This window comes from Ambystoma mexicanum, chromosome 1q (assembly GCF_040938575.1).
Source record: "Ambystoma mexicanum isolate Mex_15411 chromosome 1q, UKY_AmexF1_1, whole genome shotgun sequence".
Taxonomy (NCBI): domain Eukaryota; kingdom Metazoa; phylum Chordata; class Amphibia; order Caudata; family Ambystomatidae; genus Ambystoma; species Ambystoma mexicanum.
In genome coordinates this window covers 947,579,558-947,595,139 of record NC_090922.1, presented here as the reverse complement: position 1 = coordinate 947,595,139, position 15,582 = coordinate 947,579,558, and positions in this window count along the sequence as shown.

Here is a 15,582-nt window from a genome sequence, read left to right as displayed (position 1 = left end):
TGTTGTTCGAGGGGGCACTGTCCCGTCCCCCCTCGTCGAGTTTTGGCTGGTGGCAGTGGATACTACTTTTTATATTCGACCGCAAATATATTCCTATGGGATTCTTCAGGTTGTTCGAGGCTAACACTTTTTCACATTAGTCTCTAACATACTGCCGGTTTATTTGTGTTAAATAAATCCACCGGTTGGTATTTTCTGCCAGAACTCGGATTTTAAAATGGGGTATGTGTTCGCCTCTGTAACTCCGAACCAAAGGTTGAGCCCTTTCTTCCACTTTTGGCAGGCTTCTGCACAGAAGCCCTCCAGAGTGGTGCCATTCTGTCTGGGTACCAAGGGGGTGTGAGAGGGGGTTTAGGCACCCTGGACTGAGTTGCCTTGCCAACTCAAGTCACTCTGGTGTGATTGGCCCAAGTGGTGAGCCGCCCCGCTCACCACTTAGCATGTTTGATTGACAGCTAGGCTGAATGAATGGGGGTTTTCTGCATAAAAGCAGGGCTTTTGGGACTGGACCTTCAGAAGTCGCCACAAGACCTAAGAATCCGACGAGGGTAAAGCTGAGCTGACCTGCAACGACGACACCTCCGGTGCAGCCCTGCTGAACCGACTCACCACATCCCAACGACAGAGGAGATCTCCCTGCCAGAGAGTCTCCTTCCCCTGACTGGTGGGAACAATCAGTCCCTTGCTTTTTCTTTGCTTCCAGGGCGTTTAGTGGTCGAAATGCCCGTACTGAGCACCCCGGCAACCGGATAGCTGCTAACCACTGTACCGCGACCAAAAGGTGGTGCCTTGTGACTGAGCACTCCGCGGCTGGTATTTTCCCTGGTGGTGCAACGATCTTCAAATTTCCTCGACGCCGAGATCCTCTCATCTTCTGGCAAAGCCCCGACTTGCATCCACCACCAGGAACAACTGCCCCCGCCGGAGCTGTCTCTTCACTTTCAAGGTACTGTGTCCGCCTTACTTCCCTTGAGAAGGTTAGCGTGAGGTGTCTTAAATCCTTACCTTTCCCCTGGGTCGCCTCCAGACCTTCTTAACTTTTGTTCCAAACTGGTCCGATCTTGCTGTGACACTTTGCTACAAAGACTTGAAGTGCATTTCCACTGTGGTATTTTTTGGAACATATCGCCTTGCCTCTCTCCGAGTGGGCCTGGCCTCTGAACTTTGATCTACAGCAGACCATGCCTTGCTTGCCTTGCATTTGTTCCGTAAAAGTGTTGGTACTGAGTTGGTTTCATACCCTGCCTTTTTCTCTCCCGTTCTAACGAATATTAGAGTGCCATCTAGGTGAAAGAACTCACCTCTGTCTGCAAATAAGTGGTGCCGTTGAACCTAGACTTGTCGAAATATTGTTAGGGATTGATATATACTTATGGTAATTGAGATTGAAGTTGTTTGCCATATTAGTGCCAGTGTGTTTTTCATAGATGTGTTTTTAAATAAATAATTATATATCTTTACACCCAAGCTCTGATCCATGTCTGCTTGTTCTACTGTGTAAATTGCCCTATCTTGTATACTCCAAATACTGCCTAACTCGTCTTGAGAGAAGTCTGACTGCTCAGCCACAGCTACCAGGTAAATCTGGGTGGTGCAGACTGCTACCAATTTGGTTTACCGCTAACTCCTGTAGACGTAAACTTTTTGCAGTGTTCCCAGAGGGAACTGCACAGGTTTCTGCCTAACAGGTGGCATGGTTGACAGTGTCAAAGGCAGAAGAGAGATCAAGCAAGATGAGGACACAGGGGGTGTTAGAGTCAAGATTGGATAGCAGGTCTTCACAGATGTTCAGGAGAGCAGTTTCTGTGCTTCTGGAAACTCTGAAGCCAGACTGATGGTTGTGAAGATAACCAACAGATTCAGTGTGGAGATTAAGCTTGGAGATGACCAGTTTCTCAAGGAGCTTGCCCAGGAAGAGAGTGATGGCGATTGGGCAATAATTTAACTGGGTAGGAGGGATCAGCAGAGGGTTTCTTAAGAAGAGGGTGCACAAGGGAGTGCTTCAGGGTTACGTTTTTGAATTACACTGCAGTTTAGACACAAAGTCAATATTTTTTCCAATCCAGCTGTGTTGGATATACATTTTTCTAAGCTATTTAGTTGTGCTGGTGCTTGTCGACACATAGGAAGTGTCATGCCATGCATTTCTAGTTTGTCTGTGGAGCTGATATGCACTATGGGTTGCTTTTCTTTTTTCAACATTGTCTCATTGAATTGACTACAGCTTGCATTATAGATTGTGTTGAGTTAATTGTTCAATGACATCAGAAGCAGATGTGATTCATCCATATAGCTCATGGATAAGTCTACTATTTTAGAGGGATTTGGCATCTTTAGCAAGCAGACCAATTCTAATGTTTTTTAAAATGTTAGCATAGGTGAGGTCTGTAGACTGAGGCATGTTTTGAGTTAGTTCTTTGCCGTGATAATGTTGATGATGTTGCCATAGATCTGCATTTCCAATGCTGTTGAGTGTATCGCAGCATTGTTTGTATCCTAATGTTTTGAGAATAGGTTGACATTTTACTGGTGTTAACTGTAGGAGGTCTCCTAAAACAATACAGGGTTTTTCTCCAAATATTTTTTCATAGTTGGTTTTTGGAACATGCATTCTGAGATGAATTAAAGAAAACATGAGGTTGGAAACCATGCTTGTTTCATCTGTCAGGAGCACTTTCATTTGTTTCAGAATTCTGCATACTTCAGTAGCAACTTTTGCTGATCATTTCTAGCATTTTAATTTGTTTTGCTGTTCTACGGGGAGGAGAAGGGACTTGCCAGTCTGTGGCATATTTATTGGCTCAGACCAGGCTCCTGCCTCAGAGATAGTATTTTCACCTTGTAGGGTGGCTGCATCCATTTTAATAATCTGCTCCACTTTGCTTTAATTATTGTTCGCTGTTTTTATTAGTCTTTTCTAGCCATGTCTTTTAGCGGTGTATAATTTATTGTTGCTTTCCTGTTTCTTTTGAAAAAATCATGTTATTTTTAAAATAGCACCTGACACGTTATAGCTGTATTTAGTCTTGCTGCTTCATGCCTCCGGTGTGTGATTTCAATCAGTACAGTTCGCTCTGCACGCACGTCATTGCTAGAAGAAACTACATATCCCAGCAGGATTGTAGTTCTTCTGCATTTAGTCCCCTGGCATGAACGGGACTTGCCGGTCTGTGGCGTATTTATTGGGTCAGACCATGCACCTGTCTCAGACATAGTACTTTCACCTTGTAGGGTGTCTACATCCATTTTAATTAGTTGTTCCACTTTGCTTTAATTATTGTTCACTGTTTTTATTAGTCTTTTCCAGCCATGTCTTTTAGTGGTGTATAATTGATTGTTGCATTCCTTTTGCTCCTTTTGTAAAAATTTGATTCTATTTTATAGCAATAGACACGTTATTATGTGTTTAGTAATGCTGCTTCTTGCTTCGGATGTGCGATTTGAATCAGAGCAGTTCGCTTTGCACACACGTCATTGCTAGAAGAAACTACAGCAGGATTGTAGTTCTTCCACATTTAAATTTAGTCCTCTGGCACGAATGCGCCGGTCCGAGCAGGACTAGCCGGTCTGTGGTGGTCTGTGCTGGGTCGTGCTAGTGCTGGAGGTTACCCTGTCCCCAACATCAGCATAATGGAAATTGCTCAAGTTCTTGAGGTGATTGCTGCCGCAAGAAGTAAGTTAAGTTTAAACACCCTTGCTACGTCGGGTAGAGGCGGGATGGATTTAAGAGTGGATGGTGCTAAATACATACCGACTACTCTAAACAAGCAAACAGAGGTCACAGTTATTCCTGGTCCTCCCACAACCCTGAACCCCACCGTTAGGGCTGCCCCCCTCTCAAGGTCGCTAATAAGGCCCACCGAGGGGGAACCCAGTTAATACAGATGGCAGAGGTAGTGCCCCTAGTGGAGGTAGGGTTGAATATGGGTGAAATGACACCTAGCATTTTACAGCATACCTTACACATGGAAAATAAGCACTGTTTGAATCAGAATATCACAGGGACCCTCCCCACTCGCGAGGTGGCTCATAATACCCACGAGAGGGAAGACCCCAAGATCTGGGTGAATGTGGTACAAAACCAATTAAGGCAGATGAATCCAACTGCAGATCATTACCAATTACTCCCTCAAATGAACTTGGCTGACTCCCACAAAATCACCCCCATCAATCAGCAGAGTGTGTCACAAGTGAAGAAACCTTCCACGGAGCTGCCCCCTGTTGAACACCTGAATCTTGTGTTGCTCAACACAAGATCATTAGTAAGGCATACTTTGGACATCCACAACCTTATCTTGGAGGAAGACATGGACATAACGTGCATCACTGAGACATGTCTCTCAGATGCACATGGTTCTGTTATAGAACAAGGGACCCCCCTGGTTATGTTTTAGTTGGGAAACACTGCTACAAAGGCTTGAGCGGTGGGGTTGCCATTACATGTAAAAATATGCTTGGAATGTATGCTGTCAAAGTAGAATCTGAAGGGTGTGACATATTGCACACTAAAATTATTCCCAATCATAAGTTTAGTATTCATTTTGAGGCCCCCTGGAGAATCGATCAAGTTCAATAAGGAACTCACTAATTTGATAGCTTCCATGCAAAAAACCAATACTGCCGTTATTCTTTTGGGAGACCTAAACCTCTGGAAAGGGGACCCCCAAAGACAAGAAAGCTCTGGAATTAGAGAAACTTTTGAATAATGAGAATATTGTTATTCATAACTCTGAGCCCACGCATAAAAAAGGAAATACTCTTGATTGGATGGCCAGTGAAAACATCACATTGATAGGGATTACAACTACCCCCTGTGTGTGGTCAGATCACTCCTCCATCACGTGTCAGATCCAGCTTCCTACTCTGTTTAGACAGCAACATGAGCCGCCACGTAAGGTACTAGGCAGGAACTACCGGGCCATTACAATGATTTTGATCACCTAGACACCCTTATAGAGAACTATAATAGAGATATGAATGAAAGTTTGTTGATAGACTTGCAGACAAAGAGGTTGACGATGCTGGAAAGAAGTAGATCGGAGCTGCTGATTCTGCTTGATCTATTGGCAGCCTTCGATCTACTGGACCATAACATCTTGCTGGAGAGACTGATGATAACATTGGGCCTCTCGGGTGATGCGGTCAGAGGGATGATGTCATTCTTGGAGGGTCGTAGATCTAAGGTCTACTGGGGAGATACCATATCTGAGGTGGAATTCACTGCTTGTGGAGTTCCTCGGGGGGCTTGTCTGTCCCCATCTCTCTTCAATATATATATCCAACCCCTGTGTGTAGAGTTAGAGAGACTAGGGGGTAATTCATAGAATTCAGTGCACAAGTGGTGCACGCGGCTGGCGCACAGTGTGCGCGTGCGGCCATCTGCATGAGCCGCGTGCACCAAAATCCATTTCTGCGCACAGCGTATTCATGGATTTTAACATCCAGCCGTGGCGCAGAGTGGCGCAGCGACCCTGCGGCTGCGCCAGTTACGCCCCCAACCACTTCCCGTGCGCCATGAAAAGCACACAAATCCTGTACATGGCACACAGGCCAGTGTACCAGCATACAGAACCCCAACCACAAAAACGTCAGTAAAAATCCCTGCGCACCCCTCTGAATACACATACCACGCTGCGTGGGAAGTGTTACACGCGATTAGCCCTGTGCAAGCGGGGTACGTGTATTACAGGGGTGCGCGGGAAGTTCTACACACGATTGGCCTTGGGCAAGCGGGGTATGTGTATTTCTGGGGTGAGCGGGAAGTTTGCGAGCAGGGTACGTGTATTTCTGGGATGCGCGGGAAGTTTGCGAGCGGGGTACGTGTATTTCGGGGGTGTGCGGGAAGTTTTACACACGATTGGCCCTGTGTGAGCAGGGTACGTGTATTTTGGGGGTGCGCTGGAAGTTTGCGAGTGGGGTGTGTGGTTTTCTGGGGTGCACAGGAAGTTTTACACGCGATTGGCCCTGTGCGAGCGGGGTACGTGTATTTCGGGGGTGCGCGGGAAGTTTTACACGTGATTGGCCTTGGGCGAGTGGGGTACGTGTATTCTGAGGGGTGCGCGGGGAGTTTCACACGCGATAGGCCTTCGGCGAGCAGGGTACGTGTATTACTGGTGTGCGTGAGAAGTTCTACACACGATTGGCCCTGTGCGAGCGGGGTACGTGTATTTCAGGGGTGCGCGGGAAGTTCTACACGTGATTGGCCTTGGGCGAGTGGGGTACGTGTATTCTGAGGGGTGCACAGGGAGTTTCACACGCGCTAGGCCTTGGGCGAGTGGGGTAAGTGTATTATTGGGGTGCTTGGGAAGTTCTACACGTGATTGGCCCTGTGCGAGCGGGGTACGTGTATTTCGGGGGTGTGCGGGAAGTTGTACACGCGATTGGCCCTGTGCAAGTGGGGTACGTGTATTTCGGGGGTGCGTGGGAAGTTTTATACGCAATTGGCCTTGGGCGAGTGGGGTACGTGTATTCTGAGGGGTGCGTGGGGAGATTCACACGCGATAGGTCTTGGGCGAGCGGGGTACGTGTATTACTGGGGTGCGCGGGAACTTTCACACATGAATTTACTTGCAGAACGGGGTACGTGTATCCAGTGGGGTGCGCGTGGTGTTACACATGTGAATTGCCAGTGTGGGTCCTCCCAGGTGTGCCCTCGACCCCCTCCCCAGCCCGTGCAGACAGCCCACACAACAGGGGACTACCCTGCACCCCTGGTCATCTCCCGCAGGCAGCCCATCCACCATGAGCATGCCCCCCAGCCAGCCCACATGTCACCTTGCACTAGTGATCACCGACTCATGTCCCTCAGCACCCCCACCCACCCAGCATTGAGGGGCACCTGCCAGCAGGCCACGACTCATGTCCCTCAGCACCCCCACCCACCCAGCATTGAGGGGCATCTGTCAGCAGGCCCCGACTGATGTCCTTCAGCACCCCCACCCACCCAGCATTGTGGGACACCTGCCAGCAGGCCCCGACTCATGTCCCTCAGCACCCCCACCCACCCAGCATTGAGGGGCACCTGCCAGCAGGCCCCGACTCATGTCCCTCAGCACCCCCACCCACCCAGCATTGAGGGGCACCTGCCATCAGGCCCGACTCATGTCGCTCAGCACCCCCACCCACCCAGCATTGTGGGGCACCTGCCAGCAGGCCCCGACTCATGTCCCTCAGCACCCCCACCCACCCAGCATTGAGGGGCACCTGCCAGCAGGCCCCGACTCATGTCCCTCAGCACCCCCACCCACCCAGCATTGAGGGGCACCTGCCAGCAGGCCCTGACTCATGTCCCTCAGCACCCCCACCCACCCAGCATTGTGGGGCACCTGTCAGCAGGCCCCGACTCATGTCCCGCAGCACCCTGGTGCCAAGAAGATTATCCTTTTTGAAAATTGTCAGATCAAGAAAGGCTATACTTTCACTACTAAAAGACATGGTAAATTTGATGGTTGGAGTTTGTCTATTGAGCCACATGAGAAACTGATCAAGTGCATCTCGGCTCCCATGCCATAGCATGAAGACGTCATCAATATAGCGGTGCCATGAGCTGATGTGCTCATGGAACGGATTGGTCGCCGCATAAATGAAGTTGGTTTCATAATGATCCATATACAAATTAGCCAAGTCTGGTGCAAATGTGGCCCCCATTGATGTACCTGATCAGTTTCTTGGCACCACACTTTTTAAAAAACCCACAGACAAGAACACGTTACTACTTTTCACTAGCTCCCATCCGTCTAGCCTACGGGAAACCTTACCTTATGGACAATTCCTAAGAATACGACGGAGCTGTAGTGAAATTGATGATTTTAAAACTAACAGTCAGGAACTGAGCGAAAAATTACGACATAGACAATACCCCCGGAAGATTATTAAGAGATCTCTGAAAAGAGCACGTAATGCCCATCGTGAGGTCATCCTGCAAAAATACAAAAAACCTAAAGATGAGAGAATCACATGTGTTTCTTCCTTTTCCCCCCTAAGCAATGATCTAAGGAGGGTAATACTAAAAAACTGGAAAAATGTTCATACTGAAGATTTCCAACCGAATTACCCAAGATTTGCCTTCAAACGAATGCCAAATCTTCGAGATAAACTAGTGCACACCTATACGACTAACAATAATGAGACACCAACTCAGCCCACACTATGGGGCCTACCGCCAGTAAGTGGACATTATGCATGCGGACAATGCTCAGTCTGCCACTTAACCAAAAACCTTAAACAAATCGACCTTAATGGCCGGATGTGGAAATATCGATCCTTTTCAAACTGCTTGACCAAATGTGTGATTTACGGGATCAGATGCCCTTGTGGGCTAATATATGTGAGTAAAGCCGTTAGGCCCGTAAAAGTGCGAATTTGCGAACATCGTTCAGCTATCCGAAAAGGTACCCCTGACAAACCGCTTGTGGCCCACTATGCAGAGGCTAAACACATGTGTGAAGATATGTTCTGGTTTGTCATTCAAACTACTGAAGCCCACCCACGTGGTGGCAATAGGGATTTGTCCCTCAAAAAACTGGAACAAAAATGGATTTACAATCTAAAAACAGCCCAATCTGGCTTAAACATTTCCGTGGAGTGGAATTTGTTTATCCACTAATGGCTGATACACACACCAAAGTCATAGCTGACTTAGACTAGCCCCACACATGACATCTCGATGAATATTTTATACACGACCCGAGATGGTAGACACTAATAGTGTAGGGTAACACTATGTGAGATATCATTATCCAACAATAGATGAATATTGTATATCATCTATCGATGTTTTTTTATTTTTTATTTTATATAGATCGGCCTCCACTAAGCGAGGCGTTGTTTCTTTATAATCGAGGTTACTAAGAACAATTAATGACATTTAATAATTACAATACAGACACAACATACAGTGGTAGCCGTATAAGCAATAATTTGAGGGCTTTCTTGCCCTCACAGGGATCACATTGCCGCCTTGTGTTTGCAATGAACACATGTATTCACTCCAAGATGGTCCCCCCTCTTGACCACAGGGGCCTATAGAATTATACTGGCAGTCCTTCTTTGAGGTTTATAACCTCAGACTATCAGGTTAGTCCACTTTCTATTTTGACACCACTGGGCTCTGATAGAAGTGTGCAGGCAGTCCCTCCTTGAGGTACATGTTATTGAAGCTGTGCCCTGCAGCTGTAGTTTTTCACTGCATGAACTGACACATAAGGTAAGCTTCTTTTGATTTTATGACACACACGGCTACCCGACAAATAACTAGAGGACTGACCGTCTCTTTTGGCTCTTTCTGCCCCCATGCAGGACTTGATTCCCTGGTCTGGTTGACAATGCGAGCTGACACTTAAAAATAACGAAAATAGGAGGAAAAAAAAGCAAGATAGCGTTTGGGACATTCTTTGTCAAGTAAGTGCTGAGTGTATGTAACCTCCACACTTTTTAAATTAAACCCGCACAGAACTGATATATTCCTTCTCCTTTATAGATTCAATGATGCATTATGGGACATGTAGTACCCAAATGATTACATAACCTATGCTCATGATCAACACGCCGTGCGGGAACTTATAATTGAATAGAGGTCCACGCCAAACGGTAAATATTTAACTTTGACATACCGTATCGTGATTAGTATCCCTTGAAAATCGTATTATTGATTGACTAAAAACATGTATTGATCTACAGCTGTTACTATTTGGACGGACTTGTTGGCTGCCATTATAAGATTGACGAGTGCAATTGCCTCACTCATCACACCAAAAGAAATCACCATAAGGTTAGCAAATTGGCTACTTCTCTGTATTACACTCACACCACGAATACAAAGGTTTTTACTGGTATCGAGTAAATATTATATTTGCGTACATTTTTTATTCACTGTATAGGTGACTACACTGCTACATATGTGTCATGGTGACAGAGTAACCGCCCTCTTAACTCACTGCGTCCTAAAGACGGGTCCTGGGACACTACTGACGAGGCTTTGACTGCAACAGTGCTGCCCTTTGCCCCAGAAACACATCAGATTGTAGACGCCATTATACCATATTTGTGTATATAATAGTTATGTGATTCAGTCACACTATTACTAACATCACGCTAAATAACCAATGTTGATAGATTGTAAACATTGTGATGTGAACTACAGCCATTAGTGTGAAGTGTTGTTTTCTCTCCATCTTGTCCATTACAGCTTTTGTAAATTATGAACACTGTATATGGCTTTTTATGTTGTTTTTACTGTTATGTTTGGAGTATATACTGATTAAAATATGTTTAAGATAACTTTTTGACCGTGGTGGTAGACAGAATTGTATGAAAATTCCACTGTGAGGATAATTTCTGATAAGTAGCCTTCCCCTTGGGTGTGTTAGAGGTGGGTAGCTAGTGGTTAATGTACTCGCTTGTTTGATGTATCCTACCTCATATACCACAGCCCCCTTTACAAACAATTGAGGAATCTTGTGTGCTCACAACATTTGTTTACCTGGTTCGTGTAACAGCCTATTACACAAGGGCTTAGGACTGTCATATCTGTGGCATGTCTTCTGCTGTACTACTTGTGTCGACAACCCTAGTGGGGATGATAGGGGTGATTTTGATTGCAGTTCTTCCTACGCTAGATGGGTGATTTCATGATTCATGTGTGCATTAATTGCTATACATTGTGTAGTGTGTTTCTTATCTTTGCTGTACATGTGCTTCATGCAATTCATGCTGTAGACAGTGGCTGACACACTTTGGCTGGGAAAGTTGCACTGATGGAGTGATTTCAGATGTACATCTCTGACATGGTCCACTCATGACATGCCTGAGGAGACACACACAGGGAAATGTCATGCATTAATCATGTGTTTTCTGCCCTTTCTGCAGGGGGATGAGCCTCCAGACGACCTTTCCCAGCAGACATGGCCCATTGGATGTCTGGAAGCTGGCCACGTTTGGTAGTGCAGACATGCACATGTGTGCGCAGGCAGAGCCACAGGGATTGCGTTCATACATCATACAGAAGCTGACGTGTTTCAAGGAACTCCAGGAAAGGTGAGCAGCACAAGGGGGCCACACCGCAGCCAACCGTCCACCAGGACAGTTGCACATGCATGCTAAGTAGCACCATTGATGGTGAGCTTGGACAGATTTTGGTGTTGAAGCGCACAGTACAGCTAAAATGCGTTGGTGGAGTAATGGGTAGTTGATGGGAAAGTTGTCAGGGGCACATGCCGAGGCAGTGACCCATATCCTCCGGTCCAACATGGTCCATTGAGGCAGTTGTATTAGCCATGTAGCGTTCCAAGACAGGGAAAGAAGCAGCTCACAGGGACAGACAGCGAGGGACAGACTTGTGTGCAGTGCATTTCATTTACAGGTTTGAATTGCCACATGCACTACCTACTTTATTTAGGTTATGCTGGAACACGACTTGTACTGAAGTCGTACCTTGCAAAATGCATCTGGATGCTTACCCAGGGTACATTGGATGTTGTGTGAATTTTGACACATTGGTCTTACATTTGCCACGCACCCACCGGCGCTTTACTTACTGCATTGACTGTGTATGTACTATCACAGGGGGAATCTTACGTATGGGTACGAAGCACCACACCAGATAGTTTGTAGAGTATCTTGTTATATTGGAGCATGCATGGTGGTGGTGTGTGTGTGTTATGGGCACGCACAGATTAGTGACTCTGGCTCTCTTTGCAGCATTGAACTGCTCATGTTACCGGACCTGAGAGTGCGCAGGCAGGAGGCCAGCACTCACCCCAGAGATAAGTTTCTCTTTGACTTCAATTTGAGTAATTTGGTACTATGTGCATGACGTACATGTTTGGTCTGATTGTGTATGTGTTAATGTGATTATTATGTTTTTGTACATTCCCTATTTTCCCTTATCAATCCTACTCCCCTCACCTGCCCCTCATTCCGGTTATCCAGTATACCAATGCCTGTCCCAACTGCATATCCCTGACCCTCCTTCCCCACCAGGGTCTCAGAGGCCTGTGTGAGTTTGACCATGCAGGCACCCAGACCACGGTGGGGGTAGTTGGTTTGTGCCACTCCTGCGCCTGTACACGGGAGCTGTGACAGTACACATCAGTTCGTGGTGCATCATTCGATATTATGTACCACAGATGGTACACATCCTGTTGTGACATTGTTTTACTGTGCTACCTTGGTTGTTCCATCATTGTGCTAGTACTTGGGCTTTGTGACCTACTGCTACTTCAAGTCATCTACTGGAGGCTCTTCTGGTTTGTTTTGCTGCCTGCAGGCTTTTTGCTTGGCTTATGTGTTGGCCTGCTTTGAGTTCTCTTTGATTTGTTGTTTTTGCAAGTCAAGGTGGCCTCTGAGGGTGCTGGACACTTTTTACACACAAGGTGGAAGATGTAGACAAAGGGGAAGGGTGATCCTTCAAGGATGAAGGCTACATACCCCATGCGTAGTTTTTCAGTGGGTCATGGTGATATGTGAGGGAGGGGAGTATTTTGTTGTTGGACAGTTGCCTTGCCCCACAGTGTGATGGGCACCCTGACATTGTAATTGTGGTATCCTATGTACATGATGTACTCTGCTGATCAATGGCTGTTCATGTGTTGTGTTTACCTTTCAGGTGTGAGGATATAGTTGCGGTTTGACATGCTGGGGTGTACACATGGGCAATGTTCACATGTGATGAGGACACTGATGGTCACTTGATTACACATGCATGTATTGAGTGCATGTCCCTACTGACACACACACTTGCACTATGATCCACAACATGTACAACCACCCTTCCATGTCCACATGTGCACAGTTAGTCTTCTGGGGACCACTGTGTCCCTGCAGCACATGATCTATGACCATTTGTGGATCCTGTACATGTGTGATTTTTTTGTTTTGTTTAGTTTGTCATTTTCATGTGATGCTCAGGGTGTTCATCACACACAATGGCTGGTCACTATGCTGTGTGCTGAGCAGTGTGTTGCAGGAGATGGACACAGCACACGTATTATGCAGTGTTTATTTTGCCGTGCACAATGTGCATGTGAACAGGCATTCATTGTTATGTTCAAGCTACAACTGTTGGTATGCATTTGGGTATGACTTGCTTTGTGTGGGAGGTTGTTGGTCAGTCATTTCATCTGATTCCATGTCAGGCATCATTGTCTGACGCCACTTTGCATTTTTCACATGTCAATGTGTACATTATTGTTATTGTGTTGGTGTTTTGCTATTGCTTGCCATGTCATGTTGTGGTTTTGGTGGCTTTGTGTGACATACCAGTGATTGTCATGGCCTGTTTTGCAAGTCTTTATGATACACACCTTATTATGTGTACCTTTTGGTCAAACAGGATTGGTTGGGTTTGAGTAGCTAGGGATGCACACAATGTGGCACTTCCGTGGCAACATTCTCAGGGTGGTAAGGTTGTGACAGTTGACTGTCTCTTTGTCATCATAGATTGTCACCTGGTATGTGCCAGGCCTGTGTGCACTCCACAGGGGTGGGAGTTTAGGTGAAAAATGTGGCCACAAACTGGGTCCGGGCTACCTCGCCACTTGCCCTATCCCCTCCCATGGGCAGCGCCTGTGCCTGTGGTTAGGGATGTGGGGGCACCACCATGTCCACCGGTATGCCTTGCCGTGTTGCAACATTGTGCAGGACACATGCTGCCACAATGATCCTGCACACTACTGGTGGTGCATAGAGTAGCTGGCTGCTAGAGCGGTCAAGAGAGCGGAAGCGTGACTGCAATATGGGCAGCGTTGTATCTTGCCTGGGGTGGTGTGGTGGGGTTCCGGATTGGCGTCATCATGTGGTTGCTCAGAGGGTAGGCACTGTCCCCTGGAGAGGTGATAATGGTTGTGATTATTGGTGTGTGTGTATTTGTCTGTGTGTGACATGCTTGCATGTGCACTGGAATTTGTACTCACCTAGGAGCCATGTGTCGCCATGCTGCCCAGCTTCCAGAGCCCGGCTCAGGGCGGATATTCTGTATATGAAACTGTCGTGGGTGGAGCTAGGGTAGTTTGCATAGACAGAGATGATGATTCCTTTTGCATCACATACCACCTGCACGTTGATGGAATGCCAGTGCTTGCGGTTTCAGTAGATGTGCCGAGTGGCCTAGGTGGACGTAGGGCCACATGGGTGCAATCTATGGCACCGAGCACTTTGGGGAAGTGTGCCACCCTGTAAAAGTCCTGGACAATGGCCTGCCTTTCTGCGCGTGTTCTGGGCATGTATAAGTGCCTGCAGACTGAGGTGCGCAGTCATGATTGCCAACACCTGGTGTAGGCAGTGTGACTGCGTGGCCTGTGAGACCCCCCCACTATGGCAGTAGTCCGCTGAAATGACCCAGTGGCAAAAAAATGCACGACATTGAGCACCTTCTCCAAGGGGCACAATGCTTGGGAGCAGAGGGTGGGTGATGTAAGGTCATCTTCCCACTCCCTGACCAGGTCTAGGATGATACGATGTGGAAACCTACACCTGCCATAGACCTGGTCGTCAGGCATCCCAAAAAGGCTTGTCCGGGGGAAAAAATGCAGGCCCTGGCTATTCTCCTCCTCCTGCGGTGTCCCACGATCAGTGCTGTGACAAATGGGGCATTCATCGTAGCGGTATGTACGTGTTTGTTGTTTGTGCGCGCTTTTATACTGTGCGCGGGGATGCTTCCGCCTGCCTTCCTGTGGCAGACGTGTTGACACCTGTGCGCGTCTTTTAGCGTGCGCTTGTTTCCGGTATTGAAATCCATGAATACGAGTTGTTCGCGTGCGTGTGGGCGTTGCATGTATTTCCCTGCAGTACTTCCCCAGTTACGCCTTCTTTTTCACGCGTTGTTCCCCATTCCGTACATTACGCCCCGTTTCCCGCCCCCTTTTTGGTATGTGCGGAGATGTTGTGCACTTTCCCTGTGCGTGTCGCACACGGCGTTCGGGATGTTGCAATGACGTGTGCGCCCGTGTGTGTCACGCACGGGTTTGGCGCACATACCGAGAAAAACACGCGCAGAGACTTCCATGAATCGCACGCGCGTGCGCTTCCTTTTTCACGCTTGCGCCTGCTTGTGCCAGCTTGCGCCACTTTTTTCAGCGCACATTTGTTCCATGAATCGGCCCCTAGGTCTTTTCTTTACTAACTATGCAGACGATGTTCAGTTGTCTATGGAAATCAGTCGGAAACATGCAACGGACCAGGAGAAGCTTAACAACAAATACCTGGTTATAAAAAACTGGATGTCATCAAATTGTTTATGTTTGAATACCGGGATTACAGAGTTGATGATTTATGGGCCTAAACAAACCAGGGAAGGTCTTGATCAGACTTTCACTAGCTTTCTGATTGAGTGCAGCCGGATTGTAGTGGCCACCAAGGTGAAGACCCTTGGTACATACATGGAGGCCAACCTGAATGCAGATGCCCACATATTACTACCTTAGAGTGTTAAAATTGGTTGGCACCATGATCACTAAAGATAACCGGGCAAAGCTAGCGCAGGCTGTTATATTTCCTCACCTGGACTATTGCAACTCCCTGCTGGGAGGTGCCAGCAAAAATGCTATTAAAAAACTACAGAAAATCCAAAATGCTGCTGTATGCATA